The sequence below is a fragment of the Chamaea fasciata genome, unplaced genomic scaffold (assembly GCF_029207755.1).
Source record: "Chamaea fasciata isolate MVZ Bird 193981 ecotype frontalis unplaced genomic scaffold, bChaFas1.0.hap1 SCAF_9, whole genome shotgun sequence".
NCBI classification, from domain to species: domain Eukaryota; kingdom Metazoa; phylum Chordata; class Aves; order Passeriformes; family Sylviidae; genus Chamaea; species Chamaea fasciata.
The window spans coordinates 14,990,812-15,016,562 of NW_027094094.1; the positions used below are offsets into that span (position 1 = coordinate 14,990,812).

General features: G+C 37.6%; 1 protein-coding gene and 1 long non-coding RNA gene across 2 annotated transcripts in view; both read right to left on the reverse strand.

The window, feature by feature from the left end:
• LOC136293950 (heparan sulfate glucosamine 3-O-sulfotransferase 1-like) overlaps positions 1–18,407 on the reverse strand; it is a 46,112-nt gene extending 27,705 nt beyond the window's left edge. The window contains exon 1 of the mRNA XM_066191153.1: positions 17,709–18,407. The gene's annotated coding sequence lies outside the window, so the exon portion shown is untranslated. The remainder of the gene's footprint in view (positions 1–17,708) is intronic.
• Positions 18,408–18,862: 455 nt separating this feature from the next.
• Positions 18,863–25,550, reverse strand: LOC136293664 (uncharacterized). The gene is made up of 3 exons (XR_010722214.1): positions 25,372–25,550; positions 21,202–21,357; positions 18,863–20,185 (listed from the first exon to the last, which is right to left on the reverse strand). It is a non-coding gene; the product is annotated as an uncharacterized lncRNA (long non-coding RNA).
• Positions 25,551–25,751: the final 201 nt, after the last annotated feature.

Genomic DNA, 25,751 nt, shown 5'->3' on the forward strand with positions numbered 1-25,751 from the left:
TTTATATCCGTGCCCTACATTGTCCTTCCTGATTTTCATTTTTAGAAATCCATTTTCAGTTTCATTGCTCTGGTCTGGTATCAATAATCAAATAGTAAAAGGTGTTGCCTGAAGCTGTACCAGTGTCCCTAAAAGATAATCTGAGGGAAGAAGGGCTGAACTAAAACCAATATAAGATATTCAAAAACATTTTTTATAATCTATTTGACACAGAAGGCAATATGACAAAATTTTACAGAGTGTTAATAAGAAGGAAGAAATATCTGTATTATGAGTTTAAACGTGTATTTTCCTTCAATTTTCTTGAAAACAAATCCTAAAATATCAAAAAAACAAATGATGACTACAGGAGAGACTTTAAATTTTTTATTTTTTAAGTGATAGATATTAAAGCATTCTTTAGACCTAGTTGCAGGTATAATAATAAAGCCAGATGATAAAATACAAGGAAAACTGAATGAATGATATTTTTTTCTACTCATGGATTTTTTTCTTTGCTGTTTTGTTGTTGTTGTTTCTAAAAATATGTTTTTAGAACAAAAATAAAAGAAAGATGTGAACAGCGTTTCCACAGCAGTGACTTTAGGGTGGAGAGAGTGTCTTCTCTCTTTGAAAAAACTAAAGAGAGTTTATAATATCACATATCAACAAAAACATTTTAGAAATGCAGCAATTCAAATCTGGGTTAAAGACATATCCTCTAGTAATCTACCTCTGTGTACATCTACCTCTAAAACCTCATTTGCCTTTGCAGTTAAGTTTCTGGTAAATGCACCAAAACCAAGAAGACTTAAAAAAACTTCATTTCAATCTACATTTAATGCCCCAAACAGCAAAGCTTTAAAACTTACTAAGTGAAAAGCTCAGCAAGGGACTTCTTAGCAAAACTTATCAATACAGGAAAAACCTTACCTAACACAGTCAGTACGGATTGATAATATGACAACAAAACTGAAAATTCACTCTCAACTAAAAGAATGCTTTTAAAATCTGAAGGCAATCTTCTATTTGAGAGAATTATTTTCATGGTTGAAAGAGAAAACCTGATAGTAGCAGAAATGTTTCTGAGTATGACTTCTTCTTATTCAAAGATTGTTTATACTTTAAAAAAACTCAACAAAACACCTTTATCAGATCACTCCAGATATAGATCCTGATGCCTCTTTAAGAGTCTAAGCCCCCAAAGCCAGACCCTTCTAACAATGAGTTTCATAGCTAAAATATGATGCAGGCTGTTGAAACTTGTTAATGCCTCATTTTCAGAACTCTCAGTAAAACTGAAGAGTATTGTTATATAGAAAATTTATATAAGCAATTGTGAAGACAGTGTGCAGTTCATCCAGATATCACTGAGTGCTGGACATACCCACACAGGCTGAGAAAACAGGCTGGGAGCTGGGGCTGTTCAACTGCAGGAGACTTTGGGGAGACATTATACACCTGTCTGTACCTAAAGGGGGCTCCAAGAGAGCGGGAGAGAGACCTTTTACAAGAGCTTGCAGTGATAGCACAAGGGGCAATGGCTTTAAACTGATAGAGGGTAGATTTATATTGGACGTTTGGAAGAAATGCCCCTCTTTGATGGGGGTGAGGCACTGGAACAGGTTGCCCAGAGAAGCTGTGGATGCCCCATCCCTGGATGCCCCAGTGGTCAAGGCTGGATGGTGCTTGGAGCAGCCTGGCCTAGTGGAAGGTCTCCCCGGCTGGGAGTAAAGTCCCTTTCAACCCAACCCATTCTATAACTACTACTCTGGCAGGGGAAGCATATAGGATAAGCACACTGAATTCTTAGGGGTTTATTACCCAAGGAGAAAACCAGAACAGAGATATAATTCTTAATGGTACTAGTGGATTAACTGCCACTTTGGAAGGATTAGAGGTTTAGCTTTTGAAAGAAAATTTCTGGTTTTCAGTATTCTCAAAATAAAGTCCTCATAAATCTACTGGAGACATGTTTCCTAATGTAAGAATAGAAGCCTGACAATCTTTGCTTGAAAACTTCCATGACAGACATGAAATGATAGGAAAATCTCAGTGTGTGGTTCTCTCTCTGTTGCTGATGCATTTATATTGAATTACTGAATTTCCTTCACAGGTGGGGAAGTGATGTCCAAGCAGAGGAAAGCTGGTCTCAAGGAGTACTTTGTAAACAGAGCTTTGCCTTAGGACAATTTGCTAGTGACATGTGACGGATTTTCTAAAAATTTTAATTAGACAATGACGTGGAACAGCTGCAGAAAAAATTTTAAAATATTCACGTAGATTCTCTTTTTGGGCTTCTTAGATGACAATAGCTAAGAGCACATTTTGGGTGGCGCAGGGATCAATTTTCAAAGAAAAAATTTTCAACCTTACATTCATATGTTCTATCTACTAGTGCAAGAGACAGGATCATCTGAGCTGTGAGATAAAAAAAATATCATGTTTAAAAAACCTCAATCAAACACCAAAACAAGGAGCACAGTCTGCTGGTAACTATTTTCATTTCCAAGTTGTGTGAGGGAAGAGTCAGGTAAAGATGGGGATAGAATAAATGTTCCCTTTCCTCTAAAGACATAATTTAATTAAATAGTTGTTCTTTAGATTTGCATGAAATGAGGATCCTTTGTGAAATCAATGCAGATTGTGTTCCTTACTTAGACAGTTGAATTAGTCTCTGAATCACCACGGACTTTGGAGAGTCTAGAATCCTAATTTTAGCTTTATGAGGTGCCAAAATTATAGGGCATGAAGAGGGATGTGTGCATAATAACATGATGCAAACAGCTTTGTCTGACATTCTGAATTACAGAGCAGCATTACCCAAATATGGCCCTTGGCATCATCAGCTCCAAAAGATTCTGGAGACATACAAGAGATTATTGCAGGAAGTACAACTCCCCAAATTTACCTGTCCTAATAAGCAAAGAATACTGATATTTCAGTATACATAGTTATCTGCAAATAGAGGTCTTAAATACCATCTCAGAAATGTTGGGCAGTCCCTCAATATACACTATTTTCCAGTTTCGCTAATAATCTGTAATTCTGAATGTCTTCTGTTACAAGCTATAAATCTTAAAATGCCTCTACAAATTTTAAGTTTGTCCTCTGGAAAACTTATTTCAGACTTATATTAAATAGTTGTCTTAAACAACAAGTTTGTTCTGGTTTGTGCACCTAGCAAAATAAATTTCTATTAATGATGCTTGCTCTATAAAATGTGAGATATAAAAATCAAAAAAAAAATTTTTTGTTATACAGTGAGTCAGAATACTTTGTCTTTTTTCCTATTGGAACAATAGGAATTGATTGGAGACATAACCCACAACTTTTACTAAAATGCTTAACATTACAGAAGCAAATAGAACCAGTGGCTTTACAGATGGAAAAAAAAATCAAGATATTTTATTCTCATTTCAGCAGATATATGTCTCTGAATAAAAGGCAATTAAGAACACAGCATTAAATACAATTGTTTCTTACAAAAGTATTTTAGTTGTTGTTCAGTTTGCTCCCTTTAACTTGCATCTCATTTCATCTTTCCATCATCATGTAAAACTTACTTCTACATGAGATTATTTTTATTACTTCCAAATAATATAAATAAACCAAACTCAAATCCAAACACTTTTGCTCCAAACCTCCCTTACAGTAAAAAAACCTTTTCTTATGTTCATACGGAATTCAAGTGCTTCAGTTTATGTCCATTATCTCTTGTTCTGCCACTGGGCACCACTGAGAAGAGCAGGGGTTCATCTTGCACTCTCCAGTTAGATTTTTATAAACACTGGTAAGGTCTTTCTGAGTCTTCTCTTTAAGCACCTACATCTTTGACAGAGAAGGTAAGACACACAGGAAAAATTGCCTCCAATACCTTTTTGATATCTGAACCACAAAAAAGGAAGCTGATCTTCTAAGTGAGGTAAAGTACTTTGACATCTATAAAATTATTACTAACAAAAGAACTTGCCTACAGGGACGTCACCCCAAGAGCAGAGTCAGGCTCTTCTGGGTGCTGCTTGGTGGGAGGATGCAAGACAACAGATATAAGCTGGAACACAAGGTTCCAAATGCCTATAAAGAAAAGAGGTTTAGGTCCAAGGACAGTCAGGCATGGGAACAGGTTGCCCCAGGAGGTGGTGCTGTCTCTGTCCTTAGATGTTTTCCAGACCAAACTGGGAAAAGCCTGAGTAACCCAGCCTGATTTCAACACTATTTGAGCCTAGGGCTGGACCAAGGTACCTCCTGAGGTATCTTCCAACCTGAATTTATTGTATGAGCCTAAAATCTATGACAGAGATATTCACAATTCATTTTAAAAGAACAGAATAAGGTCAGAGCTTATTCTGTTATTATTTGGTAAAGCTCTACCACTGCTTTACCACTGTTAAACCAATATAAAATCCAACCAAAACACCATCTATATTCTAGAAATACACACAATATGACCACAAATAACACACTGTATGGGAATAAGAAGAAAGGTCTTAAAGTAGAGGTAGGTAAGAGAAGAGAGAAAGAGAGGCAAGAGAAATGCTAATTCTGTAACAAGTTTTACACATACAGCAAAAGACAAAATGGTGCAGGAAATAACACTTGGTAGACTCTATCATCTTGCACACTGTATAAGCCGCAGAGTACAGGTTCTCATACTTTTAAGCAAGCATGGATAAAAAAAAACTGTATTACCCACAACATAAAAAAAATTAACATTCCATTCTGGAAGAATTAATCTCTTCACAATTTCAACATGACTAGGTTTGGTTTCAACAGTTATATTTCTTGTTGCTCAACAGTTGTTTAACAAGTCAAGGGCAAGAAGGGTGCTCAGACCTCTCCTCATCCAATCCCTTGTTGGCTTCTCAGACATTTCGGTGGAAGCAGGTGCAAGTCTTTCAAAAGTGAGTTAGTGTGCACTGTGCAGATTTAATAACTGCTTCCCCAGCTGGAAGACTAAAGTGCTCTAAAAAATAAATGAGAAAACTGAAGTTCTCTAGCAATCCCTTGGGCCAATTACACAGATCAGAGATAGAATGACTCAAAGCACAATGGACCTGTCTTTTCCATTCTTATCTTGATTATTTTAGCATGAAAAAGGTTGGTTCTTGCTAAAGGTGGAATTAGCTCAACTGCAGCTGGCCTAGACAGCTACATAAAATTACAGAGTTCTCCAAGTTTTTTCTGATTAAGAAAAGAAACAGATGAGGGAACTTGGTGTCTGGTGCAATCTTGCTTATGTACAGAGTTAAATTTCTGCTTTTCTTAGCATAACAAATCAAAAGCAAGTAAGGTTTCTATTTCTTACTGTTCTCCTTCATCTACCATTCTATCTAAAAGCTCTCACAAAGCAGTGTCTGAATTCACATTCAAGCAGTCATTTACAGAAGGTCATGAGCATTTGGTTCATTTTTCACTTTTGTGCCATTTTCTCATTTCTTCTTAGATTTATTTCAGCAAAACCCCTCAGCTACATGTATTACTATTTTACTGAGTGACATACCTTTGTTCTGGTGCTTCTAAAATGTAAGACAGTGGTTAACCATCTTGTTAGCATTGTTACAAATAGAGTTTAAATTATTCTGTCATCCTACCTAAGTGTGAAAAATAGTGACCCCATGCTTGACTATTTAAAATATTACTAAATGTGCTTTCCCTATTTTCCTGTCCATCTATCCAACTGCTCTCAACTATTGTGACTGTAGTATCCAAGAATTGCACTAAATGATAAAATCCATTTCTACTTTTTACTCTGAAGGTGCAAGCAATGAAAACTATGACCACTCTTCTGTGACGCTTCTGTTACATGAAATTGTTCCTTTGTTAGCTTTCCAAAGAGATAAATTTATCCTCCAGTAGGATCCTACTCTCATGTCAAATTCAAACACACTATACAATAAAGGAATAGAGGTCTTTTCTAGAGTGACAAGAACTAGCTCACACAATCCTGTGCAGTGCTATGTTAATACTCTCACATTAATCTTTCTGACAGATAGAGGGGAAAGACAGCATATACACCAATATTATACAGAAAAACATAAAATCAAAGGTTTCAATTTAAGAACTAGAATGGCAGGGTGATATTTAAGGCTTGCAGACTCTCTTCCTTGAAGAAACATTCACAATGCTTGGGGGGAAAAAAAAAAAAAAGCAAAAAGAGAAAGAGAGGGACAGAGATGAAGTGGTTACTTTACAAAAAGCAAATAGTAAGAAATTCAAACAGATCAAATGTGATTTCTTAACAGTAGCCTCAGAAATGACTGAACACAGAATTCAGATGATCACAAACGAAATTCAGGGGAAAAGATGAGCATCTGGCACAGCAAAGACCCTCTAGTTTCTAAAGTTAAAGAACCGAGAATGATAATCATGCAAGATTAACTTCAAGGTTAATTTCAGGTGTCTTGTATTTTATAATGCCAGAGACAGAATTTCTCCTTTGCACCCTGGACATTTTTCTATTTCTTTTCTTCAGCCTACACTGTTCTCAAAATAAGACAGTCAGGGTAGGTAGGCAACATCTATTTAAACTATCATTTGGCCAAGGTTCTGGGACTAAAACGTTGGCTTAAGGCTCTGTCCTTCCCCCTGACTTCTAGTGCTAGTTCAACATCACCACTACAGCATTATCACATCCCTATAGCATCCAGGGTTTTCTCCAGGAATTGGCTACCACTGCTAGAGATGGCTAATTTCTAACCTGAGCGATCTGTTAACACATGGCTGCAGATGGATTTCAGACACCAATTATATGGATGATAAAGCACTGGCTTTTCACAACAAGGCTCTATGGTTGAGCCCTTGCCACATACAGCTGCTGGCCAACTGTTGATTATTCACAGCAGAAAGCTCAGCTTTTCCACTGACAGACAATCTGAGCCCCATCTATAAAGTCAAGCCCAGCAGATCAAAACAGACTCAGATCTTGAGTTTTCTGTGCCTAATGAAGAATGGGATGAAGGGCAAAGAATGCTGTACTTTGCTGTACAAAGAAATGCAGCGCAGTGTACAATCACTTTCTGGTCTGTGAAAGAGATGAGCAGGAAAATAGATGGCCTGGTCTCTGCAGGCAAAGACAGTTCCTTTTTACACTGGTGTCATATGGAGAAATTGGATTACCACACAATAACAAGTCCAATAAACACAGATTATGAGTGTGGGATAGAAAGTAATTTACCACTAGATTAATCCCAAGCATCCCTCTTACCTAGACTGCAATAAAAGAGGAGCATCTGTCTTTCCACCCTATTGTTCAACGTGCTTCATATTCTTTGCTCCCCCCAGAAAGAACAGTACATGAATTTTTTTTATTATATTCTACTTACTCTCTACTAGCCTCTCCAAAATAACAGTTTCACATGCAGCAGGTTAAATCCATTTGGCAAGAAGGAACAACAGTATCTTTAACTTGTCTGCATTTTCACTGGGAGATAACATGGATCTATGACCTGAGCACATGAAGTAGCTACTCTCAGAAAATCACACAGAGTACACCTTACTTTGCTAGCTAGGATCTGAGGTCACATCAATATAAGGAAACTCTGGAATATTAGGCCAAATTAAATCTAAAATGTTGATCTATGTGTACAGATATTTCTTAAGAAATATAATGGCCACTCAGTGAAATATACTGAATGGAAAGAAGAAAGAAGTGTTTTGTAGATATTGAATTAGTCAGATTTAAATAAAAATTATTAGTTCAGTTTAACTTTGGAAGAGTTGTCTAGTTACTTTGGAGGAAAACTGTTTATAGTTCCTCCCATTTCACTCAGTCTTCTGAAACTCATTCTCTTGACATTAAATAAGAAGAAAATAATGCATAAAACTTGAAACAGGGAAAACGTTTTCCTTATTACCTTAAGAATTAGATGGTAATATTCACTTTTTGAGCCATTCCACATTAAACAGGAATGTATTAAAGCTAAGTACTTACTAAGTATTTACTCAGAAGTAAAATTCAAATGAGACAGATATTAAAAGGTCAAAATGAAATTATTTCATACTTGGATACTTATCTAACTAACTGGAAGGTGGAATTTGTATTCTGAGGAATCCTGATGTTCCAGTAGCACAATAAATTAGTTCACTTAGGAAGTAAAATTCCTCAGATAATTTGTAGAAGGGGAACGAAATTTCCCCTAGCTCTTTGCTAAAAAAAAACCAAAACATTTTCCTTTAAGTTAGGCGAAACAAACTCCGCTACTTACACAGACTTCCTGCTGCCACCATGGTAAGTTCTGCCGTACAACTCAGATTCCTGAAACCTGTAGTTCTCTTAAAGTTAGTTAGAAGTAGGAAGACAGTAATTCTATTAAACATAATCAACATTTTCTAAGGTAATATTATGCTAAAATAGTGTGTGGACAGGTACATTCCCTCCAAAAGTTTCTCTCCAAGCCTATACTGATACCTGAAATTTCTTCATGCCCTACATAAATACATTTTAAAGTGCTAAGAACAAATTCACCTCAATTACACACTGCAATACATTTAAACCACTGTACATGAGGCACATGCTCATACTGTAAATGTCTCATTCAATAGCTACAAACCTAAAACTTAATTCCGAATTTTACCCAAAGCTTCCTGTATAACAACTCACAGTACATGCTTGGTTTTTCCACCTGCTTAAAAAAAAAAAAAAGAAGACTATAACAAGACTGAAAAAATAAATTTAATCATACTTTCCACAACAACAAAAAAAAATCAACAAAAAAATTAAAAAGTAACTATTGCTATTAATAGCTATGCACAATTAACACATTTCATGGGACCAGGATCAACAGCACATGGCTGAACAGACAGAGAATGTGTCAAAATACCAGTGCACATATAATACACCATATGCAGAGACAACTGATTTTTTTGATTCATAATTTTTAAAAATTACTCTTTAATTTTAACATTCTTCTTTTTCTGAACCTTTTTAGCAAGGAATCAGTTATAAAGTAAATCATCTTGACAGAAACAATACTTGCAATTTAAGACCTATCTAATTATTTCCTTCCTCATATATATGTAAAAGATGACTATTAAAATGATTTTATATATATATATATTTATATATTTATATATATAAATGATTATTTCCATTTAATGAATGAGAATATTCAGGATCACAACAAGTAAAGTAGAAATAACAGAGTCGCCCATATTTATTATTTATAGTATAAAGTAATATGATCAGCTTGTACAGGAATAAACATGTTAAAACGTGTATGGTATTATTCCACAATTGGCTGAACAGTTAATTACCTAATCAGTATATAAGATATTATCTGATTTTTTTAAATGGCAATTTTACACACCGAATATTAGAGTTTTTACAGAAACCAAACAAAATGCTTTAACAGCATTTCCTTCTAGTGCAAGCTGGCACAAATTTAAATATCTCCCAGCAGGCAACAGAGAGCCCTGTTCAATGCTCTTGTGTTTCTATTGGCTTCCATTTGATTAAAGGAAATTGCTTCACTATAGAAGCGAAGTAGAACAATTCCTTGGAGTATTACAGCACCATGTTCTGTGTGTGTGACCACACAAGGATTCAAAAGAAGAATGATAGAATGCTCTTTCCAGAATAGCAGATTATCTAACTTTGAGTAATGACTATTTAGTGAAGATTTATATTATTTCCATTTTCTAAAGCTCTGTGCGTAATTATCATAACCGTTCTCTTTTCAAGATAAATTTAGTTCTGAAACTTTGGTTTTCTATCACTGGCACTATTTATACTCTCAGGATACAGAAGATAAAATGCAAGCATAAAAAGCCACCCATTAACCATTTAAATAACTGTCTTAAACTTCCATAAATTTGCAGAGGGGGGATTAAAAAAAAGAGTGAAAACAGCGTAAGTGTTCAGCTCTCTAACTTGCTAAAGAGGCCTGAGCTCTCAGGAGTGTCTGCAGTGTACAGTCATGAATCTTTCTTTAGACCCAGAAACTTGGATCTAAGATAAGAATTCATCAGAGTATGAAAATAACAAGCCTTTTGTTCTTCATTCTCCAGTGCACGTATCAGATTTTGAGTTTAGAAAACCCTAAAAGCACAAGAAAGTCTACACATTGTAAGGATCTTTCATTACTCTACTATAGGACAGGAGGGAAAGTCCCATAGCGTGGAAATCAGTGATACAAGGGTTGCCAAAACTACTGGAAGAATTCGCATTGTAAAGCACAGAACAAAATCAAAGCCATAAAATGAAATTCAGTAGATTAAGTAGATTTAAAAAACCAAAAAGCCACCATCCAAATAAAATATTTATTTACAGAATAAACTAAAGGTAGCATGTGGTGCAAAGGAAGCAGAGTCATAATTTGTGAGACTGAAATAGCCTAATGTTTGGGGATTAAGTCTAAAAGATTTCTGACTGGCAATCTAGAAAAAGAAACCCCTTAAATGTTTATTTTCATATTATATCTCAAGAATCTAGCACTAGAAAGTATCAAAGCTTTACAATTGCAAATTACTTTCCATCTTAAACTTGATAGTATTTACCTTTATAACTGGCACAATGGAAAACACAGTGCTGTGAGAATTAATGTGAGCCAGGTCTGGAAGATGGTCAAGAATCTGGCTGTTATAAGGTACAAACTTATTTCGTCCTGAGAATTACCTACATGTCCTTCATATATGACAAGGTCACAAAATTAAATATTTCATTATAATACCTGGGTAAGGTTTATTTTAAAGAATAAGTGTATCTAGAAACAATAAATAACAGATTCTGAAGTTCCAGTAAAAATTTAATTTTTTAAAATGTTGTGTTACAAAATACTGTTTACAAGGCTCAACTGCCTTTATTTAATAAGGTCTGCTTACTACATAAAATGCAGTGAACAGCTTAGCTGAGTAATATGGCATTTTTCTGGCTATGATTTTAACTAGTTAAACCATGGAAATAGATGACAGCTACTTTATTTTTAATCTTACTGTTGGAGAAAAGCTGTAAACTTTTTCCTTCCAGAAATAATCCGCAAACTGATTGCTGTCAACTGCTTGCTGGAGGGAAAGTCTGTCAACCAAGAAGGGTGGAGACAGGAAAGACAAGCTCCCTCTTTCCATGTGTAAACACCTTTTTACAAAAAATGGAAGCTAAATCTTATAGAATCTTTGTAAATTAAAGATCTATTCTGTGTGAACCTTGAAAAAAAATACAGTTCTTTACAGTATCCAACACTTTATGCAGGAAAAGCTGTGTCTGAGTAGACTTTGTTATCAAAGAGACATGATGTTATTCAGGTGCTCTGAATGAAAACCTGTATCTTTGTTCCTTAAAAATGAAAGCATATCTTGTAAGAGCTGATTCTGGATTCTGGGGGATATAGTCTGCCCTTTATAAACTTCAAACACATTTATACCAAAATGAACACTCTTAGCAGATTTCTAGGTCTAAAATATATTGGTCCTATACCATTAATTTGCAGAACACCTACCTGCCTTCAGAGGGTGTAATGAAGATCATTAGTATCTATAAGGAGTTTTTAACCTTGTAAACACTATATAAATGCTAAATTATGGCAAGGATGAAAGCAGCCCAGTTTATCTCCATCCAGAAGGTAAAATGTTATGCTTGTACTTGAATTACCTTATTAACTCATGTCTAAAACGCAGTGTGTCAACTAACTGATACTTGGCCATTTATCAAAATAGTCTATATCCCTAATATCTTACTTCAATTTTTTTTTTCAGATATCCACTGAGATCCCATTGTAAATAAATACAATCTCAGAACACATTTTTCTGTTGTCAGTTTCTGGAAAAATAAAATCTACTGCTTTCAGTTTACAAAAAGTTAAATTCAACACCTTTTTTACCTCTCTGAACAGTTTTCTTTACTTGTTACTTTACAGTTATTTCTTTACTCAAACGACACAAAATGGTTGGTTAGAAATCTGGAGAATTGTAGTAGGAAAAAATATTAAATAATTTTCTTCATTTTTCTGCAGGTAATGCGTAACATTTTACTTAAAAGCTATCTGCACCTTTTTTAACCTCAGTTGAAAAGGATTTGCTCTGCTTTTCCAAGTTAAACAGGTGTACAAGGTTAACAGGAAATTTTAGACAACAACAACAAAAAAAGAAAAAACAAAAGCAATTATTTTTCTGAAATTCAGATGATGATCATATATGCATTTATATTGACTTTGGAAATAAAAGTAAAGCCTAGAGCTGCATACTTGCACAGGTGCCCATCCACAGTTTTTCAATTCCCACCTGTTCACTGCAGCTTAGATGCCAAGAGTCATTTCTCTCCAAATTCTGGAGGCAACCTGGGAGGCCTTAGCACCACACAGAGAAGCAAAATTCTCCCATTTTTCTGATGGAGTTACTACAGAATATGAATTCAGAATCAAACTGCAAAGACTAGATTGCTTCTCAAAATCAGTGTCAGGGTATTAAGTTGAAAGAACAATTAGTTCATCACTTTCCCTGGGACACTATATCCTCATTTCAAGGTGGAGAGAAAAAAGAATCATCATTTCAGTATTTCAAGTGCTACTTTTTCAGTATTCTGTAAATAGAAAGCCGTTTGACAAAAAAGTTCTTTTTCATCACTCTTATGCGTGCACACACACCAAAAAATAGATCTTTTTTAGCTAAAAGCAAAAGTATCAGTCACTTGCTAAATAAAGAGAAAACTCCTTCTCTTCAAGCAATATTGAATAAACTTTCCTGCAGCAAAACAGCTTGATCCTAGACCAAACTTAAATAATTTGAGCTTAAACATAGAGCACTGAGTCTCACTCTAGAAATCTTAAGCATTGCTTGCAATGAGGGTAGTTCAGTGTCTTTTCTCACTGCTGCTGGCAAAGCAGGTGCATGTGAATAGCAAGAGAAAATATGGAATACAGAAGCAATTCTTATAATTTTTTTTTTTTTTTGCTATTTGAAGGAAGCGTAAAAAAAGCCCTTGCATTTTTTTAACGAAAGGTACACAATTGCTTCAGCTGAATGAAAGGCCATTTGGCTTCAAAAACTTCAGCTACAGAGCAATTAATACACCTTTATTTTGCAATCAATTTCAAGATTACATATTTCAAATTCCCTGTAAGTATAACAAGCCCAGAGGTTCATTCACCCTATAAGAATGAGGTGGGAAAATAAATGTAATGCAAAAAAATTGCAATGCCTGTATGACACGTAAAATTTTATCTTCCCTGTGTCAAATATATGGTATGAGTAATTCACAGTGATACACTCAAACATAGACAAAAAGACAACTATCAGTTGGTGCACGTGTGTAGACACGTGCCAGTGCTATTAAACTAGAGCAAGGAAAGATGGTGAAGAGATATTTTTATCTGTTAATTTTCCTGGTCACACAGCAGTAGTAAAATTATTACTGATGCTACTAACTATTATTACCAACAATTACATTATTATTAATGAAGCGTGAAAGTGAGGTGAAACGGAAAGTAGTGAAATTGCTGGGCTCAGATGACTGTGATCAGTGCCACAAAATTCAGCTGGGAATGTTACTAATTCTGCACCCCTGTTGCTATTGGGGCCATTTTCCATAAAGACCAGAATAATGGGACTGAGGACACCCTCAGCAAGTTGGAATATAAGGAGTAGTTGTGCTGCCACTAAGTGGGAACTCAAGAGGCTGGAGAAATAAAGTTCAGCAAGTGGAAATACATGGTCTTCACCCTGTGTGCACTGGTAGAAGTCTTGGGACCAATCAGGGGGAAAGAACTGGGCATTAAAGTATGGGGAAGGTCCTGGTGGGCAGGAAAGTGAACATGACTCAGCCAAGTCCCCATGTGGCAATGAGTGTCAACACTTTCTGTGATAGGAAAAACAGTGCCAAAAGGCTGAGAGAGATGGACTTTCCCCTCAGCACCAGTGAGGTCCCATCCGGAATTGCCTCGTTTTCTGGCCTCCCCAGTACAGAAAGGACATGGACATACTGGTGTGCATTCAGTATGTACATCCAGAACACAGGGAAGATACGGGTCTTGGAGCATCTGTCATATGAAGAAAGGCAGGAAGAGCTGAATTACTTTATCCTGGAGAAGGCTCAGGAGGGATCTGAATCAGTATTTATAAATGCTTGGTGGGAGGGACAAGCCAGTCCTTTCAAAAGCAAATATTATGAGAAAGAAAATTCAGAATACACTCCAGATTTCAGTAAAGAATTTGATATGGTATCACCCAGCAATTATTTACTGAGTTCAAAATATAAGAATAACAGAAAAATAAAGTTGATATAAAGGTGACTAATGGTAACATATTGAATGGACTTCTTTAAAATCATTCTTCACAGTCATCTTATTACACATCTGTATATGTGGTGAAAAGCAGATGTGTTTTGACAAAAGCTGGTTACAGCAACCACTTGATACAGGGGAGGTTCTTGCTAACTTACAGAAGAAACTGGAGGAGCATTTGCACGGGCATATCAAAAATAGCAAAACCTTCAACAACTCTTCTAAGTCACGTGACTATGAATAGCACAATTCCTGTGATTTTTTCTGTGATGGTCTCTTATCATTTGAGAGCAAGACACAAAGATAAATCACATCCCCAATGTTTACTACTAAACAGATTAAACCAACCTGGCCTATCTGTGAAACAAACTTGATAATCACCAGTGTCTGACAAAGTGTTTTCAAAAGACCAAGTGGAGCGTTAGCACTCTTATTCAAGACTGAGCAAACACTTCAGGTACAAGGTTCAGAATTCAGGAGAATCAAGTTGCTAGCCTCTGTATCTTCCTATTAATTCTGTTTAGCCAGACAGACTAAAAGATGCTTGCTCTGCGTGTTTGATCCTAGCACATAAAAGCTGAGGAAGACACATGATCAATGTTTATAATTTATTGAGGGCTACACACCGAGGAAGGACTTGGTTTTAAATAACAATATTGAGAGATTAAAAATTAGGAATCAAAGAATATATTTAGGCTGAAAGTTCAAAGAAAGCATTAGGAGAGAGGTTTTGAAACATCTTTCCAGAAAGAGCAACAGGGCAATGTACTTAAAGGTAGACTGTGATGACTTTATGACTGAAGTTAGATAAGATTGTTATCTAACTCAGAAAGGTCTTTTTTTCAGCCCTGATTTACTATGGTGATCAACTACTGCCTGTTCTGCTCCCCTCCTTCCCAGACTCTTTGTTCACAGTATTCCCACAAAAGTTCAACTAGGGCTATAAAAGGACTTCATGAAATTTTTTATCCTTAAGAGAAAACCATCTTAAGAGTTAAGCTCCTACCCCTCTAGCTTAAATGGTTTTATAGAATATTGCATCAAAGCAGATGACTAGAAGATCTCCTTGAGATCAGAAGATTTAATCAGCAGCAAAACAGAGTAGTGCACTGCAAACATACTGAAATGATATTGCCTCTTTGGGTCTTCATTAAATATTTGTCCTCCTTGCCAGTTTAATGGATTCCTGCTTACTGTATAAACAGTCAAAGAGGGAGTTTGATGGTGTTCAAAGCAAATACATGTCAAATACTGTCACTATTCAGAATCATGTAATTTTACCTGTCTGTTAAGACATAAAACTATCCTACCCCTTCATAACATGGTACTTTTATGTTAATCACTGAACAACCTATTCAGAAGTTTTCCATGTCAGTGGGTAAAGCAAAAACAGCTACAGAAAAGAGAGAGGCCATATTCACATGACTACAGCTATTGGCCAGTTGTCACATAGTTATTTGTATAGCAGTATGTGAACATTGAGCAATGCTGCAGACAACCAATTCTTCTCCTTTCAGCTCATTTCAAAGCCGTGTCCATCAATAAACAAGCAGCACTGTGGTTTTTGGACCCAAAAAGCATGCTCAACCTGTTGCAAATGTTGAAAAGGTAGGCGGGTCTGTCATTCACCAACCCCACAATCTCCTGTATCAAACACAAATCATTATTGTAAGGTCAATAAAGTCTGGTGAGTGTGAACACATTTCCCCACCTTCCTCTGGCTGACAAATGGTTTTTTAAATTTTGTTTTAGAAAAGAAGCAAATGTTTTTCCAATATGAGTCAGTCCAAGACTTGATAGCCAAACAAAAATGTACACTGGACTGAAATTTATGCAGTGACATATTGTTCAAACCCCAAATGAGAAGTCCCATGTTTCGTTTATGACTTACATAGCCAAAGCACTGCCCAGAAGAATGCCAGTTACACAGAAAAAAAAAAAAAAAAAGTGTTTCTATTATAATAGTATCTCAGAACAATAAATGTTTGCTAGTTAATAGATTTTGGCGACTTTGTGGACTGGTGTCCATGACAGCATTTCCAGTTAGAGATTTGGAAAAGCAAACAAATTATTCTCCTGTGACAAGTTCAAAGATGAACTCCACTTTTACTGATTGTCATTTGACCTCTACCATCTCTTATTTAGTGACAAACCAAATTCTCAACAACTGAATCTCTTTTAATAGGTTGGTTATAGTCTAGACCAAGGCGTCCTCCTTAAATGTCATAAAAATGCTGTATATGTGAGTATGATTTCATTTAGCAATGACCAGCAGTCTTGGATTTGACCGAAAGACTTAATTTCCAAATGTTTTTCCCCACCTGACTAGTCTCCTCTAAAATGTTTGTCTTTTTATTTCTTGCTTGTGCTTGTTTTTGTCTCCTTTATTTTGTTGCTGTAGAACAGTGATATGAAAACTACTGCGTCCAGGCTTGCTTTCAAAGTAAGCATATTGAGTGGTTAGCCTGGCTCATATGTTCTTGCTTACCTCACAGATTTCTGTGTTATTATTAGTTTCTCCTACTAGCATAGCAGTCTTTTGCCACACACATACACACACTTTTACAATAAGCTCACAACTTATGAAACTTGCAAATCACACGTGCTGTCAAAGTGCACAGACTCCTTAATTCCCTCATCCTCATGCAATGTACAGGATCCATCTATAACACATAACATCTTTTTAATCAAAAAGCAATATTTTTACATAAGTGGAACGAAAGAACTTATTATTTGCCATTTACTGTTTTGTCAAAGATATGCTAGGCTACTAAAGCAATTAACCCCAATCTAAATTAGTTCCATTTGAAATGACAAAATCTCAGTCTAGCTTTGCCAGCAACAAACCTAGGAAATATACAAAAATTCACAAAACTGAAGCATGAATAGTTTCTAAAATATGTAACCATTATCTCATCAGACTAAAGCTGTCATTTTGCATTTTATGATGAAATACCTGGCACATGAATAACACAGACATCTTACTGAACAGTAGGTCTCCCCAGTTCAGCTCATTTAGCAGGCAAGTGTCAAGAACTATTACAGTACTGCCTTAGAGGCAGTAAGTTAAATTCTTGGAAGTAGCTTATGACATTTTTTTAAGCCTTCTTTACAAAGAGTGGAAATAAAGTAGGCACCACACAGATTTTAGTTGCTATAGTTGAGAAAGTCAGCATTTTCAATGGAAGTCGTGCTATCCCTTGTCCAAGTTTTCCCCTTCCTGTATCTCAGAAAATATGGGTTTGTACACACTAAAAACAGAAGGTAAAACAGCCTGGTTATTCCCAGCCTTTTCACGTGTGGCAAAAATAAGAGGACATATGTGATTCTAAAGCTCCATCCTTACACTTCACCACCTCCAACTCTGCAAGAGATTTCAGGCTGTAATGTGCAAATCATTACTACATGCTCTAATAGTATTTTCAATTTAATCAGGAGAGAAGACAAAACCCCTCAAGAATCACAACAAATAACTACAGTTTTGTTTTAAATGAAATGATGTAGTTTATATCTGACCTGAGTTTCAGTCTTTTCCTAGTGGGAAATACAAATTCAGCATTTGGATACATAATCCTACAGCTCTCAGAAGAAGCCGACTCCACCGCGAACACTTTACATGATTTATAGCTCTCCTCCAGATTCAGATGACAAGTCTCGGCGGAGCAGGTGCAACGGGGTATTTTTTCCTTCCTTCAGACATCATTTCCTCGTATGTAAATTAATTAGCAAGTCTTCCTCACTTTCGCATGAGCGGGGAAGATGAAGCTAATGGAATATCAGCGTTTGGTTTCTCACGAGGAGCGGGTGACCCGGCGGAGGGAGGGAGGGAAGGAGGGAGGGAGGCAATGGAGGGGGCTCGCTGTTGTTACTGCTGGAGCCACAGCGATTTTGACAGCGTCAGCGGCGATAAAGTGAGCCTGGCTCCCGCGCACTTATGCCAAGAGAGAGATTTTTAAACCACGGGCAGGATATGGGGGAACCTCGGGGACGCGCAGCGAACACACCCCGCACACCTCCCGCGGGAACCTGAGCCTTCCTGTCCCCGCTGCCGGCAAGTTGGAGCTGCCCCCTCCGCGCCCCGCCTGCCCCTTCCCTGGCTGCCGGGGCAACGGGGAGCGATCCCGACTCCCATTACCTCCTCCGGAGCCATGGAGAGCGCTGCGGCCGCGGCTCGCCCGGCGCGGAGCGGAGCGGAGCGGAGGGACCGGCGCTCCCCGCGCTCCCTCACCCGCCGCTGGCACAGCCCGTTCCACATAAATGCATTAACAGCAGCCACATCATGATTAATTCATCAGTCCCAGTGACCAGGGGAGGAGGCAGCGCGGGGGCTGGGGAGAGGCAGGGCGCCCGGGACGGTCCCTTCTCCCGGAGTTGGCCCCCGGCACGGGGCTCCGCCAGCGCGGAGGGAGCGAGGGGTGGATGCCGTACGAGCGCCCGGCTTCCCGCGGGTGCCCGTGCCTGCCCGGTGTGAGGTGTGAGGGAGGGCGGGGGCTCCCTGGACGGGTCACCGGGCAGCACCCCCGCTCCCGGCCGGCGGGGCCGCGCTGGGAGCGGGGCGGGAGGAGCAAGGGAAGCGGGGAAGGCTCCGCGCCGCGAAGCGGGCTGCAGGCACCGCTCAGCTGCACTCGGGAGCATCCTCTGCTCCAAGGGAGCTGCAGCCCCTCCTCGTCTCCTGGCTGCCAGCAGCCCGCCGGCTGCCTTGGCTGTGGAGCACGGCCCCGGAGCCCAGAGCTGCCGGCACGGAGGGGCCGGCCGGGCAGTGCAAGCATCCCGTGCATCCGTGTCGCCGTGGTCACGATAGCAGGACTAAGCTCATTTGCACAGATGTGTTCAAAACCCCTCCTCAGCCTTGGTGAAAACAAGTACTCGGCCACACGCCAGTTGCTGGAGCCAGATTTTCCCATGGAACACCTCATTGGCGTCCATGTGAGCTTGCCTTGGTCTGCTGAGGCAGCGACACCGGCTCCTTCCCCAGTCCTCCGGCACAGAGCTTTGCTGCCCTCTCTCCTGAGGGCAGCGCCGGTCTCTTCAAATACCATCTGTAAAACTAGCGGTACGCTGGACTTTGAGTTTCTTCGCAAAAGGGGCAAAAGACCACAGTGACTTTAAAGGTTTCAGAACAGCTGTTAAATGCAGGAAACCCTTTGCATTTCTCTGCCTTCATTTCTCACTCCAAATATAGGTAGAAGTCCACCATCCCCCTCCAATATTTAATACAAGATGTACTTTACAACATCAAGCAAGACGCCACCTTGCCTTCTTAGTCAGGCAGGTCCCTAGTCAGGTGATGAAATTTGTGTAGAATAGATTACTTATCACCTACTTATTACTGCCTCACTCCATCTATAAAACCAGGTTTGCCTACCTATTGTCATATTCCAAGTGAATGTATTTGAATAGGATATTATCATGGTTTAACAATTCCTTATTGATCATGTGCCAGGAGCAAAAATCACCTCTTGTGGATTTTAGATTAGCAAAGAATCTTCAAGCTGACACAGCTGTATTTAGAGATTTCCTAGTATCAGACAGAGTTCTCTTTACATAGAGAGATCCCCAAATTGCCACAAGCCCTAAGATAGGTAACCATAGGCAAAGAGATTTAAAGCTATGTAAGGAGGAAGAAGAAAATAAATGAAAAATTAGAGCAGTTTTGTCGGAAAAATTCATTTACATGACACATCAATTTCCCTTTTGTGTTATGCTGTAGATTTGTGTTACTCATACACAATAGAGTAATTAACTCCATAGTTAAGGCTGTGTTGTGGTTTGCACCTACAGCGGGACTAAAAATCTCCAGGTTGGATACTTGAATGCTGCGTTTAGACTGCACAGCACAATAGCTCATAAGAATTACCGTTGAATTTTCTTTTTAAAAAATAATACTTACTTGCCTTCTACAGAGAAAAATCTTAATTTTCCTCTTTTTCCAGATTTTCCCATTTTCATCTGTGAATTCTGAAGGTTCCTGTGTATATTAGAAGCCATTTTTACTGTAGGAGAAGAACATGAATAAAGCTGGTTTTGAACTTTCAAAATTAAGCAGAAATAGAGTAACACAGACTGTATCCACCATATTGCTTAATTGCTCTTGGTACTGGTGTTCCAAGATAAATACGTAATAGTAGATTGAATTGTTCTACTTTTTTTTTTTTTAAATGAAAGAATTTTATCAGAATCAAATATTTTCTTCCAAAACTGATGAACTCCTCTGAAAAAGTAAAGAAATGTAACTTGATTAAAGCCTCTGAATCACCAATCCAAAACTCTGCTTTTTAGCAGACATTACCTAACATCTTCTGTAATCCGGTGCTTCATCTTAAAATCAGTTCATTCCACTTTTCCTAAGAAAGGCAGTGCCTGAACACGCACTGGCTCCCCTGATTAGAAATTGTCCCATTTATGTCTCTCCCCAGAATATTTTAAGTATTATTCTCTTCTGTTTACCTATTGATATATTTATATACAACACTCACATTTTTCTACAATTGAAACAGATCCTCTTTCAGTCTCTTTCCATAAATCAAGTTCTGGATTTCCCTGATGATATCTATGACCTATTACAGTTTGAATTAGTAATTTTTAAACACTGACAGATGGACAGAGTTTTATACATGGCGTTCCAGTAAACTCTTACTAGTAATGCCCACAGTGGTCTCTTCCCTCCCATTTAAACGTTGATAAAGGCGGGCTATGCCTCACTTTCTTTCTTGACTTTCCTATGTAGATGGCTTTCGGGTTTTCCTGTGCTCAATACCAACAAGTCTTTCTCATGCCAGCTTTTAAATAAATTACCAGATAATACTGAAAGTTTTTATTGAGCTCTGGTGCATAATCTTGAATTTTATTATCCTATAATACAGTGCCATTTCTTGGCTCCAGTATTTTGTTTGTGCTATCGACAAGCTGCAAATCAACAGCAAATTATGCATTTTCTTATTTCCTAAGATTATTAATGAATTTATCAAAGGATACAAAGATAATAAGAACTGAGTCATAACAAACCTACCAAATTCCATTTATGCACTGATCTCTTTTCAGCATAAACTCTCTTTCTTTGCAGGTCTTCACCCACTTCACAATTTTTATACAGGTTTTCTCGTCCTCCATTTCAATAGTTGCCCACACACTCAGATGACTGCTTCCAGGTTACTAGCATTCAGCTCTGGAGAAAGCGAAGGTGTTAAATGAGATGGTGTATGAGATGTCAACTGTTAGAGAGTTTGGGATAAACATGTAGTATAATTAAACACAAAAGAGACAACCAGTCATGAGTAGCCTGGTAAAAGTCCAGTCTATCTGCTGTGCTACATTTCCAGCTTAAAAATGGCCTGGTACTACAATTCAAAGAAAAATCACCATGGCTAGAGAGGGGGGAGAGTAGACCTATTTCCTATGCTTTTCACTAGTTTCTTCTGTTTTTGGAAATTCTACAGGTTCCTTATTAGAGAACTCAATTGCCTGGGCAATTTTATTCATGTGTCATCTCAGTGAGAGTGGTAGAACTACATAACTATCAAAGTATGCAAAACTTCAAAGCCTGGATTTCTTACATTATTGTTATTTATTGAAGTACAATTTTATGTTTCTACAAAATTATTAATATCCTTGATGATACCCTATTGGTATGAAAAGATGCATGCATAGTTCCACTACCACAACATCTGAAGTTATATGGACACAGATTCATTAAAAATATTTCAAGTAATATTTTTTATATATATTGTGAATCAAGTTTCAGTGCTGCCACTCTAGATATTTGGTCTTGGTGTATCTCTGTCTAAGATTTGGGATGAAATCTCAATCATACAAAAATCAAAGAAATTCTAGTTAATTTATCAGAGCCAGGATTGCATTCACTGAATTCTCTCTGAGGGCTCACTACATTTGACATGAAATCACTAACTACAGTAGTTTATATTAAATATAAACATACGTGTGTCTAGGCTTATTTCTAGAAAATAAATAATATTGAAGAAAGAATATTGCATGATTGAATCAATCCAGATTTAGTAAAACTAAAAGCAAAGATAATACTGCATCTATATGAAATATCCCTGGCCTGAAGGCCATATGACATTTTCTTGATTCAAGGCTTAATATTCAAAGCTTGGTCACAGTTACTCATCTGTTAAGGTTCATGAAGTTGGTCTGATTTATGACTAATTCTGGCTACTACATGGAAACTATGGTTTCAGATGAATTATGATTTTTTTTTTCAGTCTGAGGCACAGACTGAAAAGAGTGTCTTTTGCCTTGATCTTCAACTAATTTTCAGTGAAGTAAATATCTGACAAATAAAGGGGCAGGTCTACCTTTTGCTACTCAAAGCACTAGTGTTAGTTAAGAGGGAGTTTGACTCAACTTTCCTCATTCTCAAAAGAACTTTTCTCCTCAGCTTTATAAAAGTCAGATCATCTAGACAAATGTGGATTTCAATCTGTATAAAACTTATGGGAACTACATAATTAAAATCTCAGGGCTTGACATAGGCTACTTCCGTTATTCAATACAGTAACAACCTCTGAAATATTCCAGAAAAGTGTATCCTCTTTCACGTTTATCTGGTCATTGAGTATTGCAATTTCTGACATCTTAATTTTTTATGAAATGACTTTTTTCTTACTGAAGCCAGAAAAACTGTTAGAAATCCTTATTAACAGTAAAGCAATAGACACAAATTACTGATAGGACATCAATGACGTTGAAAGATGACAGACTTATTTTCCAAAAGGGAGGCAATTCTGTCATTCCTGAAGGGTTACTGAGGCATTCCAAACAAGGTAATTTTTGAAACTGAAACACTTTGCTATACACGTTATTTCTGTTTTTTGAATTGCCCTCAGTTTTAAATATCCTCACTCATACATCAATTGTGTTACCTTAAATTGTGTCACCAGAGGCAGTGAAATGAAGAAAGAGAGAAAATAGGAAGGGTGACCGAAAAATCACAGCAAGAAATAAGGTGATCCAAAAGACCATATTACTCCAAATTGCTAGTCCAACTGCACTGTACCTTCTGCAGACTTGGAGCAGACTGTAACTGAAGTGCAATTACTTTTGTTGTCCTCTCACCCTGAAAACAGTCCAAAATGATCTATACAAAGCTGGAGCAAGTTGCAGACAAGGCTGGTGTCTACAGTACACAATCTCTGAGCATCCTCCTGAAGCTGCGCAATTTGCACCTAAGTAAAGCATGTTGCAGGCTTGCTGCTCAGAGCCTCAATGCATTTCCTGCTTCTGGAGGAACAGACATGAGATCACTGGAAGGAAAACTCACTATACCACAATACTAAGCCAAGACTGTCATTGTTTTGCTAGCCCTGACGTTTCAGCTGCAGTGTGGTTTATGATGCTGTAAAATTATGGGTCAGGTAAACCTCATTGCAGCTCTTGGGTATAGCTGTCCCTCTTCATTTAAGGGAGATGTAAGAAGTCATTATGCTCCTTTGCTGAAACAAGGAACTGAAATGACTTTAGTCTCTAAACCCCAAACACAATTACACATTTCTGTACAAAACAAAAGCTGCAAAAAGCCAGGTCAGAATGTGAATGAAGCTGTTTTTTAAGAAGGATACAAATAAAAGTGACACCATGTATGTAGGCTATGCATAAATACGGAGAAAGAGGAAATATGTAGAAGCTCATGTCAAATTAATGCCAAAGAACAGGTACTGAGGAGTAAACCTAGACAGATTTTGGGCTGCTGGCACAAACTGAAAAGAGGCAAATCTCTGAAAAATAAAAAAGCTTTTTCAATATGTATAGTTTCTGCTGTGCTCAAAGAAAGAAGATTTTTAAAATGTTCCTTCTTAGAAATAGGACTGCACTGACAAAAGATCAATCTCTATTAACAGCTCCTCCATCTAAAGAGAATAATTGACAAATCTCCAAATTCTGACCAGCTGTTGGGCAGAGTAACAAAGCTGTGTGACAGAGGGATGGATCTCAGATGTAAATATACATGTTATTATTAAAGATATAAATCTCAGCTAGAAATACACATATCATTATTAATGGATTTACAGAATTGCCACCCCATATTTTCAGAGGTGTGCCTTCCCTTAAGTTCCCTAAGAATCGTTTACACTTTGGGATCTGTAACTGCTGTAACTAAATATCTTTCAAATACCCCAAGGACCTGCTAGATCAAAAAGACATTCCTATACAGGATAGAAAGATTTTAATTCTCAACTTTTATATGAAGATTTAGGTGTCTGTAACCTCCCCAACATACCTACAGCCCCTCTCCAGCAAGTCCAGGAAAAAAATGGAGAGAATGTAGGCAGGTATGTTTTGACTTTGCTCCAGGTGCCTTGAAAGAAGCTTAGAAAAGGAGAGAGTCTTTTGGGGTAGTGGACTGAAAGTGGCTTGGAGCAAGGAGTGAAGAAATACTCCAGTGCCTTGTTCAAGGAAATAGGTTTTTGTAGTTTCTTGTAAACAAACAGAAGCATCTCAATGAAACAGCCATGCAAGAGGACCTAGCTTTACAAAAGCCATCAAGCTTTGACCCACTGTTAAACTCATCAAGGTATATGTACATTCCTGACTTATACTGACCAGGAAACATTTATCTCAAATTATCTTTGCCAAAGGAAACTCCGAGGGTAATCCAGATAGCACAAGTGATTAATTTTCCCAATGCACACATAACTGCTGACTTCATTATTAATCAGTGACTTTTTTTTTCTGTACCTGTAAACCAGTGAAAAAACATGTGGAATATGCAACACACTCATGAATGAAGCAAAAATATTTAAAATGTCCACCTCTGAGGTTTCTAAACCTTACAATCCTTAAGGTTAACACCCAAGAACGGAATGCATTTTTTTCACTTTGCTAAATAAATGCACAGCACAGTGTAAAATGGTCACATAAGGACAGTTTAAAATAAACACACTCATACATATCATATGCAACAGCAAAAAGAGACATCTTGCAGAAGACAACAGTGATTGCTCAAGTTCTCAAAACACAAAAACGGAATACTTCACATGCTGGAACCGATCAAAGGTCCAGTACTCTGTCTCTGGTGTACAGTTCACCTACTTTCCTATCCTTGGCCAGATGGTTAAAGGCTGTAAATGAGAGTGTGTACAAAGTGGTCCTTTCAGAACATCCTCCTACCTTCTGGCAGTATTAAAAGTATTATTTTCTGAAACAGATTTTCTGCACAAACCTGTCATGTTTCATAGCCAGTCATGGATTCAATGGAGGAGAACAACACAAGCAATGATTTACTCTTTCTGAAGAGGAACCATCACAGCTCCTGAATCTTCTGTGCACCACATACAGCACCCTGGGCTTTCCTGAGAGGTCTCCAATCTAATTACTCACTGCTAAGTTCAACCTGCTTAATTCTTGAGATCTGACAAAATCAAAGCCTGATATGGAGCAGCTGGGATTTAAGTTTCATTTACAAAACTTAATTGGGTGATATTTTCTTTCTTTCCATTTTTTCCACTTCTTCACTCTTAAAATCACATAACATCCACATATGCACATACAAATATACAAAAGCAAAGAGTAAGAGCAAGCCACAACAGTCAGTGAAGTTAC